Source organism: Mustela lutreola, chromosome 1 (genome assembly GCF_030435805.1).
Source record: "Mustela lutreola isolate mMusLut2 chromosome 1, mMusLut2.pri, whole genome shotgun sequence".
NCBI lineage: Eukaryota > Metazoa > Chordata > Mammalia > Carnivora > Mustelidae > Mustela > Mustela lutreola.
In genome coordinates, this window is record NC_081290.1 from 7,763,069 (window position 1) to 7,776,200 (window position 13,132).

The window sequence follows — 13,132 nt, forward strand, 5'->3', positions numbered from 1 at the left end:
GTAAAGACCTAACTCATAACAGGAGACTTAAGTTGCAGTTCAAAAAATTGGAATCAGGTTTCAGGCAAGGTCACAAGAGAGTATATAACAAATACTCAGTATATAACAAATATATATATACTCAGTATGTAACAAATACATTGTAACAAATACAATGCCACAAGAGAGTATATAACAAATACTCAGTATATAACAAATATACATATATATATACATATATATATATATACTCAGTATATAACAAATACATTGTAACAAATACAATGCCACAAGAGAGTATATAACAAATTGCCACATTAGAGCAGAAGATTTGGAGAAGTTGTCTTCAACCGGCTTTGGGCTGGGGGCTGGCAAAGGGAGGGTGACACAGAATTAGGTGAGACGCTTCTTTCAGTCTCTTCAGTGGCTCTTCCTCTTCCCCAGACTAACCAAGAGGCACTGGTTGAAAGAGAAGTACATCAAATATTTTCTCCCTTTTCCTATTATTATTATTGTTTAGCAAATCAAATTTTCTCTTTTGAATTATGTCTCACCACTGCTCTGTATCCTTCCATAGCCTCCTCCTGTCTCCTGGGTCTTTTCTTCATTGTTGAAACCCCAAAAAGCACAAGTTTTAAAATCACGTTTACTTATACTCAGCAATAGGCTATCAATCTGCTTGCTTTCTTCTCATTGTATTTCCTTCTTTATGATTATTTTTGAGCTTACTATTTATGCCAACATAAGTATATATATAAAATATGTATTTTAGGCAAAATATGTATATATACATTTTGATTTAATTATTTCTGGATGGTGGGCATGACCATATTTTTATAGTTCCTAGGGGACTTTTATGTGCAGGCAGGATTGAGAACCAGTGTCCTAAGCATCCCTTGAGAAAGGTGGACCTGACCATAATTGGCTGTTTACGTACATCTTACCTTATTTCTGCAATTAGAATGTAACGTTGTCAAGGGAGGATCCCAGACTTGTTCATCTTTGTGATTAATGTCTGTACTTAGGGAAAAGGGAGCTACTTGATTAACTCAGGCTGACCATCTATTACCCATGATGCCAAAATCTCAAAGCTCTGAAAATGGAAAAAATGTTTCTTAGCTCATTTACGAACAAAATCTGATCTCAACTAAGTTATGGACTATTTATCTCATTTTGTATGGGTATTGGTTTGTCTCACTATAAGATATTAATGTGTTTGATTATGGGCTGCTACCCCAGACTTTTCTGGGGAGGGGGTGTTACATATTTTAATACACACACACACACACACACACACACACACACACCACACTCTGGGTCTCCAGAAAAATTCTGAATTCTGAAATACATCTGATCCCAGGGTTTCAGAGAAGATATTGCAGAACAGTATTTATTGATCTTCTATCTGGGGATTGAGATCTTGGGAGATAGGGTAAAATTTAAAATTTAGGCCAGTGATTATGAGAACTGATAGGCTCACCTATCCAGCTTTTATTTTTTTAAATTTTTAAAAAGATTTTGTTTATTTATTTGACAGAGAGAGATCACAAGTAGGCAGAGAGGCAGGCAGAGAGAGAGGGGGAAGCAGGCTCCCTTCTGAGCAGAAAGCCCGATTCAGGGCTTGATTCCAGGACCCTGAGATCATGACCCAAGCTGAAGACAGAGGCTTAACCCACTGAGCCACCCAGGTGCCCCTTTCCAGCTTTTAAAACTTAGCAGTGCCCTGGTCCTACCTCCAGAGAGTCTGAGACAACTGATCTGGGGTTGGGCCTTGGCATCATATCTTTTGTAAACTTTCCAGGTTATTCTGTTGTGTAGCCAGAGTTGAGAGCCAATGATAGACTAGTAACGCTCAGCTGGGAGCACACACCCCTTCCCTTAATCTGAGGTACTTTTCAAATGGCATATCGTTCTTTGGAGATATGCCTCTGCGTCTTCACACTGCTAACACGAGTCATTGTCCTCCATGGAGTGTGCTGAAGTCCTTGGTCGTATCTGTTTGGAAACAACTAATAACTTAGTTATATCTGCCTGGCTATCTGATTGAGATGTCACTATAGGGGAAGGGAAGTTCTAGATCCCGAGGCCGGTTTGGGGAAAAGGGCAAGGACAGGAAAACAGAAAGGACAGACTAGAAAGTAGTTTGGACTGACTGAAGAATAAAGCTGGAGGAAGATTTAGGTCTTCAATATTAGGACTTTGTACGCTTATTATATGGTCATTAGTATACTTAGATACCTTAAACTGGCCTTTGCCATATTCACTCTTCACATCTTTTCATTCATTTGGTAGAATTCTGGCAGGAAACAGAGTCCCATTTTCAGAGTTCCTGTAGCAATGCTTTCTGCTTCATGGTGGTCCCTCACGTCACCATTACCAGGTGCGGGATCGTGATGAAATGCTGGAAGAATTCACCACAAATGAGGGGGAATTACGGCCTAGAGAGGGTAGGGGAGGTGTCTGTGTTGTGATATAAGTGTGCCTCATGCCAAGGAACACAAGAAGCTATCACACATAAGGTTCTCCACGGCATGCTGGCTGCTTTCCACCTTTGCGACTCTGTGCTCCATGGGTGGAATGTCATTCCTGTGAGCTATATTGGACACCCACCCTGTTTTAATTCATCGTGGCATGTCAGAGCCATAAATCATAAGCTTTAAAAACCAGCCTCATTCATGACAAATGAATTGGGTTATGTAATGTACATTAGGAACACAGTCAAGCTATATATATCTTCTGATGGTGTGCAAGAAAAAAAAAAAAGAAGAAGAAGACCTGCAAAGATGGTACCTCCTTTCTTCGAATCTTCAAACAGTGAATGAATGCTTATCAAAGTGAACATAAGTGCTTGGCTCAGGGTAAATGTTAAAATGTGTTAATTGTTGTCGTTGTTCCTAGTATTGTTGATGCCATTAATAGAGGTGTTGGGGAGGTGGGTGGCCTGGGCTGTAGCACTTGATGTCTTGGAGATATGACAAAGTGCATTTCTCAAGTGGGATGACAACCTCTCCACAGCTGTCATGTTTCTTCGCTCCAGTGTGCCATGGCATCTCCATCGATTTTCAAATTGGGACCAGCTGCATGGTCAGGCCTTGATTAGCCAGGGATGCCTGTGTATTTAAACTTGAGTTTGGTATTGGTGATTTGAGAAGAATGGATCTGGAAGAGGCACCTCAGTATAGAGGAAAAGGTCCAGGATCAAGAGTAAACATGTTCTTGTTTGGGTTCTGCTGCAAACTAGAGCTGAAGGCATGAGCAGGTGGCTTTAGGACCCCAGGCCATTTCCTTATGGTAAATGGAAAAATCAACTAGATGACTACTATTATCCTATCTCTAAAGCTATTCGATTATGAGTTCAAAGAAAGCCAAGACTGAACCTAAATGGGAGGCTTTGAGGGTTTGCTATCCGAAGGTCGACCCCAGGGGTTGGCAAGCTGTGGCTTGAAGTACAAATTCAGATTGCCACCTGTTTTTGTAGGAACCAATAGCTAAGAAAGTTTAATATTTATTTTGTTTTATTATTTTCTTATTGCTTTAAATTATTATATCTTACATGGTTTATGTAAGTACCTACAATATATCCTCAATTTTTGCCTCTTGGTTGCAAGACCTAAAATATTAGTTTTTGGCCCAGTACATTTTTCTAACTCTTGCATTATTCACACCCTACATAAGAAGTTAAAATAGAAATCCTTGTAGTGATCATTAGGTCCAAAGAGAGGTTCCACTCCATCCTTCTCTTCAGGATGGATGACTGTCTTGTATCCTCTGATGAATTAAATCAATTGTTCTCTTTGCTTTTTTTTATTAGTGCTTTAAAAGATATTATATTGTTTTATTAGAGAAAGGCAACCATTCTAAGTCACATGCTTTCTCTTTGACTCTCTAGATTGGCCATGGTCTCAACCTTTTCATTTCTTTTTTGGGCATCTAAGGAGGACATATATTTTTCTGTTTTCATGATTTACATGATACACTGTCTTTTTCTGGAGAAAGCCAAATCAATCTGTTCTGCCCTGGGATCTTTCAGGCTGGAGATGGGCACCATGCTACTTTCTATTCAGACGAAGGTGAAGGTGAGTGTGTGGTGTCCATGGCCCTGTCTCCGGCCTGGCGGGGCGAGGTCACCCTAAAGGTATAGAGGATCACAAGGACACAGGAAAAAACCAGGATGAATGACCAACAAAGCAGGAGAGACAAGCTGGCAGTACTGGGTCCCTGCTTCATACTACTGTCCTTTCCAGGTACATGAGTCCCAATTTGCCCTTTCATCCAGCTTGGCTCAACATGAGTCTGTCACTTGTGGCTAGAGTTGTTCTTGCCTGGGAATACCATTCCTTTTTCTCAGAATGTGGACCTTAAAGTCTCAGAATGTGACCTTGTTTGGAAATAGGGTCTTTGCAAATGTGATTATCAAGGATCTCCAGAAGAAATTACCTGGATTTAGGGTGGGCCCTAAATCCAATGACTGATGTCCTTATGAGAAGTCTTTTTAGAGGACAGACAGATGCAGGAGAGAAGGAGACCATGTGAAGAAGGAGGCTAAGATTAGACTGATGCTGTCACAAGCCAATGGACTCTGGAAGCCACCAGAAGCTGGGAGAAAGGAGGGATCTGCTGTTAGAGTTCCCGGAGCCTCTGCTAACACCCTGATTTCAGATTTCTGGCTTCCTCAACTATGAGAATAAATTTCTCTTGCTCCGGGCCCCCCAGTTTTTAGTTATTTTACATTGGCCTTCCTTGGAAATGAATGCACTCTTCCAGTATCTGGTCAGAGAGAACAAAACATCTCCTGCTTTCCTTAGTATGTGATGCAGGGCACAGCACTTCCTCTGTGTTACAGCAGCCATTGAGCTGTCCTGCAATGACAAGCTCGCATCTCTCCCTTTTCTGCCAGATTGTGTCTTCCCAATGATGGAGAGCTTGCCTTGTTCTTTGGATCTTCCCGCTCTGCTAGCACAGAGCCTGGTCCATCACCGCTGGCCAGTAGTAATGTGTTGCCTAAGTGAATGAAGGAACCAATGAAGATGGCTCTCACTGTGCTAAGCATCAAGGGAGAGACTATGAATACAAGACTTCTCTGACAGTTGAAAAGCCAGGATAGAGAAAAAAGGCAAACTGGAAGCAGATATTCTGTAGCAGAATTCATGAAAACCACTCTAAGGGTAACAAGAGGAAAGGCCAAGCATGTATTCAGTTCATAAAGCTCTCTATGTCTTCTCCTCCCTCTGGACCTGACAGCTCAGTGTCCACTCTGGAATCAGACTGGCTGTCTCCATCAGCCCCACTCTGCCACTCGTGAAGCTGTTTGACTCTCTCAGCCAGTTTCCTCAAGTGGGACCTGGTTTTAAGGGGTCTTATGTAGGTCAAATGAGATAATATGTGTAAAATGCTTAGAGAGTGCCAAGCACCAAGTAAGTGCTCAGAAACTGTTAGCTGGTGATTACTGTTATTATTCCAGGCCTTTCTCTCTAGGCACCAGTGCTCATTGCTGCAGAAAGCACGGCTGTCACCTTGAATATGACACTTCTAAAAGCCTACATTACCTCTCTCTGCGGACTGGCCTTGCTCACTCTCTACCTTAGAGTGGTTCTCTTCCCAGCCAGCCTTGCTTAAAACTTTAAAGCTGTGCTTAACTTCTTGTCATGTGAATACACCAGCAAATTCTGTGTAAAGTCTTTCCACTTGTCCTCTCCTGCTAGTTTGTCAACATCCTAATTCAATGTAGAGAGTCACCAGCAACTTGCACAGAACTCAGAGTATCTATACTCCTTAAGGCAGCTATAAATTATGGTTAAAATGTGTGTGTGTTGGGGGGGGGTTGAATACAGGTACAAACCTGTGAACATTCTATCTGTATGAATAGTGCTATTTCCTATGTATTATGTTCCTGGAAATCCTCAATATTTATTGTAAGACTTTAGTTTTTAATTTTTTTTGTTTTAAGTCAAAGACTATTTTAATTTAAAATTCATGTATTATTTTACAAGGTGTCAATATATGAGAACCATGTCTTATGTTTCTCTTGCCTCCCCTAAAGTAAATAGTAGTGCTGGGAATATTCTAGAGGATTATTCAGTTATTCTAGGACCAAAACTCTAGGGAATGTCCCTCCATGTCTCTTCACCTTCACCTCCAACGCACCATCAAGTCTTGCCCGTTCAGCCTACAAATATGTCACATGGAGTCACACTTTTCCTCTCCACTGCTCCCCTATGGTCCCATCACTACTGGAAACATCTGTTAATGGTAGCCCTCCCCACCCATGTCTCTAATTCTATTCTCCACACAGCATTCAGCAGACTCCTTTTTATGAGTTTTTAATTTTTTTAAACTTACTTTTAAAAAGTATTTTATTTATTTATTTGACAGAGAATGATCACAAGTAGGCAAAGAGGCAGGCAGAGAGAGAGGGGGGAGGAAGCAGGTTCCCTGCTGAGCAGAGGGCCCGATGCAGGACTCGATCCCAGGATCCTGAGATCATGACCTGAGCCAAAGGCAGAGGCTTAACCCATTGAGCCACCCAGACGCCCCTTAAAATTTATTTTATTTTATTATTATGTTCAATTAGCCAACATAGAGTACAACATTAATTTTTGATGTAGTGTTCAATGATTCTTTAGTTGTGAGCAGGATCTTTTAAAGCACAAACCTTACAATCCTCCCTATCCCACTTCAAAGACATTTCAAACTCGAACTCCCCACAGGGTCTAATGTAATTCCTCTCTGACCTTGTGTCTGAGTATTCTTCCCGCTGTGTATTCCGCTCTAGTTATTTCATTTAACCTTTTTTAACCCCACAGACATTCACGCTCGTATCTCTTGTGTCAGTCACGTTTCTGCTGCAGGAATGCTGTGTCATCCCTCCAACTCCCAAAATCTTGGTGGCTTAAAATGAAAACTTTTTTCTTGCCTTTGGTCTGGTGGGTTGGTTGGATGGCCCTCCTTCAGGCTTTGGGTCAGAGTCAGGTATGTTCGACGAGTCTCTCATTCTGAGAGCCGAGACCATCCAGAGCTGCCACCTTCTGATGAAAGATGGCGGGGACACTAAAGACCCAGCCAAACCATACAAGAACGTGCAAAACTTCTGGACAGATGCGATTTTATGGCGACCACTCCCATACCCTCGGGCAAAAAGCAAACTGCATATCCAAGCCTACGGCTGGCCGAGGGGAGGAAAGGACCCAGAGTACGTGGGGAAGGAAGACAAATGGCAAGAAGTACTACTCTCTAGCTGTCGGCCTCAGGAACTTTGCTGCTGCTACGACTCCTGTCTGGGCTGCTTTTCCACCGGATTTCGTATCTTCACTTTATCTAGGTCTTTGTTCAAATATGACCTCATCCGAGAAACCTTCCTTGACCTCCCCTGAGATTGAGTCTCAGAAACCCAGTCATTCTCTAATATTTATCCTGCTTTACTTTTTCTTCTTAGCACTCATCTCCCCCTGAAATGCTATCCTATATTTCTACATCTACACTTCTCTTCGGTGCACCTGCCATTCTCCGTAAGGGCACGAGCCTGGCTGGTCCTGCGGGTATCCCCAGCAGGTGCAATAGTTCATAATAAGTATTGGTGAAATTAAGCAAATTAAACAATACTAATGATTGCTTTTCTTTTCTTGAAGCAAGATTAGTTGAAGGAGTAAAATTACAATCAGAACTTATCATGCCAGGAAGATTATATAACTTTTTCCTTTATGTTTAAAGCGTGCGTATGTGTGCACGCACATTCGTGTTTATTTTCTGCTTTTATTGGAAGCTTACTTTAATGTGTTTAAATTTCCATACAGGCTTAGATGTCCTAGTTTTAGATATGCCTAATTAATAGAAAATTTGCAATTCTGTAAGTCTTAAAGATATTTTACAGTATTTGTCCTCCTAATCAGCCCTTTCTTCTGATCTCCTCATTTTGCTCAAGTGAGACTTATATTCTTCTAGACAGAGCTTGAGAATTACACTTGACATTTAATTTTCTCTTTTCCTCCTCATTTAATGAATTCCTGGGCATGTAGACTCAACGCTTCAACATCTCTCACACACTGTTTCTTTCTTTTCTATTTGTATTTCTGTCTCTGAGTTTCAGACTTCTCTCCTACTCCAAACAGCAATATCTCAACTGATTTCGCTTCTATCTGTTGTATATGTTATGTGCTAGAACTTTCATCCTAAGGGAAAGTTTTGGTTATATGACCCTTTATTTAAAAACCCTCAGTTCCTTCTAGTTTCAGACCATATTAAGAAAAAAAAAAAAAACCTATGTAGAGAATGCAGGTTTGCTGCTAGCTTAATACATGTCATTCTTCTCTCCTCCTCCAAAACAAAACAAAACAACAACAACAACAAAAAACTAGAGAATTATATGTTTTAGATTAAAACAAAAATTAGTGTTCAACCCTCCTACACTGTTGGTGGGAATGCAAGCTGGTGCAGCTACTCTGGAAAACAACATGGAGGTTCCTCAAAATGTTGAAAATAGAACTGCCCTATGACCCAGCAATTGCACTACTGGGTATTTACCCTAAAGATACAAACGTAGTGATCCAAAGGGGCACGTGCACCCGAATGTTTATAGCAGCAATGTCCACAATAGCCAAACTATGGGAAGAACCTAGATGTCCATCAACAGATGAATGGATCAAGAAGATGTGGTATATATACACAATGGAATACTATGCAGCCATCAAAAGAAATGAAATCTTGCCATTTGCGACAACATGGATGGAACTAGAGCGTATCATGCTTAGCGAAATAAGTCAAGCAGAGAAAGACAACTATCGTATGATCTCCCTGATATGAGGAAGTGGTGATGCAACATGGGGGCTTAAGTGGGTAGGAGAAGAATCAATGAAACAAGATGGGATTGGGAGGGAGACAAACCATAAGTGACTCTTAATCTCACAAAACAAACTGAGGGTTGCTGGGGGGAGGGGGTTTCGGAGAAGGGGGGTGGGTTTATGGACATTGGGGAGGGTATGTACTTTGGTGAGTGCTGTGAAGTGTGTAAACCTGGTGATTCACAGACCTGTACCCCTGGGGATAAAAATATATGTTTATAAAAAATAAAAAATTAAAAAAAAATCAGTGTTCAACTCTTCACAAAAAGTTTCAAGAATTATTTGGTGTTTATCTGATATTCAAATTTAATTGTGTGGCCTGTATTTTTAGCTGTCAAATCTGGCAACTCTACCTTGAAGGCAAGAGAAGGCATCCTTCAAGAATTCTTTAAGGATAAAAAAAAAAAAAATGTCCATCATCCACTAGGACTCCAAGTTTGGCTTTCTGAAGTTCTCTGTGGAGTCCTCTGAAATGAGATGTGTCACCCACTGTTCTCAGAGGGGGCTGCGTGCCTTAACATCCTGCAAAAAGAAATCACAATGGAAAGAAAACAAAAAAACAAAAAAAAAGAATGCATTAGGGATGCCTGGATGGCTCAGTCAGGTAAGCATCTGCCTTCAGCTCAGGTCATGATCTCTGGGTCCTGGGATCAAGCCCTGCATCAGACTCCCTGCTCAGTGGGAAGCCTGCTTCTTCCTTTCTCTCTGCCACTCCCCCTGCTTGTGGTCTCACTCTCTCTCTGTCAAATAAATAAGTAAAATCTTAGAAAAAAAGTTTTTAAAAAACAGAATAAAAAGCAAATGGACAGACATACAAAAAATATACAAATCTATCATAAAATTCTCACCTCAAGGGACCATGATTTTTTTTATTTCAGAATTATCCATCATGGCCTTAATATTTTCCCCACTGAATTATACACATGACAAGTTTTGTTAATAGACATCTGAGTAACACTCTGTGGAAATGCTGGTGGTGGCATTGTCGGCATGGCCTTTAGCCTTATATAGTCAATTAAGATTTAGTAATGCCTCCTGGGAATTCAAAGTTTCCCCTAGAATAAGTAAAATAAGATAAGTAAATAAGTAAAAATGGTCTCATGCCACCACACAGGGTCTTTCTTATCAAATCCTTCCAGAACCATGGAAATGGAACATTCACATATATCGTTCCCGTTTTTTGCATGGCAGAAGCCCAAGGAGTCAGAGGGGAGCATGGGTGTCTGGCTTAATCTAGGCTTCAGAGGGTTTCAGGCACATGCTTCATGGGCCGTGTAGTGGGTATTCAAAGCACAAGGTGTGTTCTCTGAAGGGAATGGACAGCAGTGACAGCCTTCCATTTACCTGCTGCTGACAAACATGAGCTCATTTGACCCTCATAAAATGCATGTGAGGTTGGTATTACTTCCTTTTTGCAGAGGAGGGAATTGAATTCAAAATGGGAGAAATATAGTTAAAAATTCACTGGAATAAAAGCCTATATTATTTTGTAAGGCAAAGCAATTAAGTGACGAACACTAATTTCCTTGAGGCTGACATAACCTACCCCCTATATAATAATGCCAGTGACGTAGCTTCAGAACCTAGATGGAAGATGTCCAACTTTTTAATTTGCCAATGAGGAGTAACTGAGAAAATTACACTGACCTAATTTTTTTTTTTCACTATGGACATTGACATTCAACTCACGTTTGGGGGGATGCTTTACTCCTTGACTAATAATAATACCAGTGTCCGTTTTTGAGAACCTCCCTGTGCCAAACACTGGCAGGTACTTCATAACAAGTTACCAGAGTAAGTCTGAAAGGTAAGTAATACTCCTCACTGCTGCATTAAGTGCTTATTCCTTGAGCCAGTATGTTCCATTCCATCAGCTTCATAGAAATAACTGGTCCAATCTCTTGTTTTCCAAAGTAATCACTGTAACACCCAAGTATCAGGAAGCTCACTTGTGATCATTTGGCCCTGCTCCCCTTTCCCACTATCCTTATCTGGTTGAAAGGTCAGTCCAATATTCATAGGCCAGGCAGAGGGAGAAAATTGCCAAGCCTTGTCGATGCACAAGGACCAATGTTTCTGTTCCAAACCCACGGTGCTGACATTGTTCAACTCTGGTCCTGACTGGTCCCATGTGTAGACATCCATTCTTTGGCCAAGCTCATGTAGACCCAGATGCATGTAGAGCCTGTGTTTTGCCTACGCTTGGTCTAGAGAACTCTGTTCACACTTTCATAGTTGGCCAGTGTTCCTCATGTTACTGTACCATGTTAAGATGGCTAGATAGCTGATTTGTAGAGGTTTCCTGACCCAACCGTGTACTGTGATTGAATCAGCTTCGCCTATAAAGCCTATGGCCTATGTTCATTCAACCAGGATGGACTCACCTCTCCTTCCTGGTGAGTTGTCTTCATCTCTCTTTGGGGTCTCCACCTGCTAGGAGACCTTGGTCAGAGACACCTTGTGCTATCTCACAGATTTTCCCAACTCAGATTCTTGGGGAGTGCAGTTGTTAATTCCTTCATCTATCACTTACCCCTAGAACAAATATTTATCACATACTTATTTGTACATGCCAGGCTTTGTTCTTATCAATGAACCAAATAAAGTCTCTCTTCATTGACATATTTTGAGGAAAAGTGGAAAATAAATAAAAATTGAATACATAGAATGTTATATATGCTAGGGAAAATGGTAAAGCAAGTGCTGGAGGAAGAGATGGGGGCTGGTGGTAGTTGCTATTTTAAATAGAGTGGTCAGCGCAGGACTCAATGAGATGTTTTATGAAATGCTTAAAAGGGTGGAGTGAGTCAGGAATACAGCTATTCCGGGCAGAGAGAACAGAAAGCACAGAAGCCTGTAGTATGAATGTGCTCTGTGTGTTCTGGGAGGAGCAAGGAGGCCAGGTGGCTGGAGCAGAGTTGGTTGGGGAGAAACAGAGACGAGAATGAAGGCAGAGAGGGAGCCAGACGGCAGGGCTGTGCAAGAGCTTTAAGGATTTTGGATATTACTCAGGATGAATTGGGAAGCCATGGCGGTGGGGGGATCTGGGCATAGAAAGAAAATAATCTGGCTTAAGTTTTAACAGGGTCACACTGGATTCTGGGAAATAAACTGCAAGGGAATATAAAGAATTAAAGAAAAAAGACCAGACTTCTCCTTAAATGCAGTAGGCTGAGTAGGTACATTTATCTTGGATCTCTCCTGAAATATCACCAAATGAAAGCACATAAGAAAGGAATTATACACTTGTAAGGGGAGGGAGTGAGAGAGTGGGAGACAGAGAGAGAAACTTCCTCAGCGGCCATGATCTTTATCTATCTAGTCATCTGTCTGTAACGCAGACGGAGCCGAGCTATCAGGCACTCTTCTTTGCAGTGAATGAAACAGTACTTCTGCTTTCATCAACTTACATTTTGAGAAAGGGTAGAAAGTAGATTTTTTTAAAAAGTAAATGTAGTTCAGATCTTGCAACTTCGCTTCTTGCTGAGGAGGCTGGAGACCAGGAAGCCTGTTCCCTCCAGAGTACTCCAGAGGGGCTCACGAGCTGGGGGAGATAGTTACCAAAGAAAACTATGGCACTGAGGAGGTGGCAAAAAGGGAGCATTGACTGAAGGACTCCATATGGAACAGATGGGTCCTGGCACTCTTTTCTTCACTCCCAAAGGAAAGTATGGGTTTACTCTTCAGAAAAACTGAGACACCAGGGACATGGGTACATGACATGGGGACATTTTCCAGAGTGAAAACTGGAAATTGACTATATGTGTCCATGCTACTCCCACAACCCCTTTCCCCTTTTCCCAAAAAAGAAGTATGAAGGATTGGTATCTGGAAGAAACTTCACTGCAAGCCCAATGGGCCACGTAAATAATTTATACTGCTGCAATTTAGCATTCGATGAACACTTCTTGAACAGCCAATGTTCCTGAGTGGATGTTGGAGAGAAAAAATTGAGTCAGGCATGTTCCCTGCCCTAGGCTCAATTCTCGTGAGGGAAAAAGGCCCAAACAGCTGAAGAGGATCCTGGGCAATATAAGTGTGGTGAGAGGTGCCATGGGAACTCAGAGCAGGGCCTCCCCAAAGCTTGGAGGCCAGAGAGGGTATCCTGGCCAGAGAGATAAAGCCTGTGCTTGTCTCTGACTGCTGTTGCAGTGGAAGGTTGGGTTACAGAGAATTCTTGGCTGAGGGAGCGGCGTGAACCCAGTGCCGGAAACACAAAGGAGTTTGAAGACCTATTGCATGTTCAATATTGGTGTCTTGGCTAGTGCGTATGGGAGGAGGGAAGAAGGGGAAGAATGGGACATGAGATGAGACTCCAG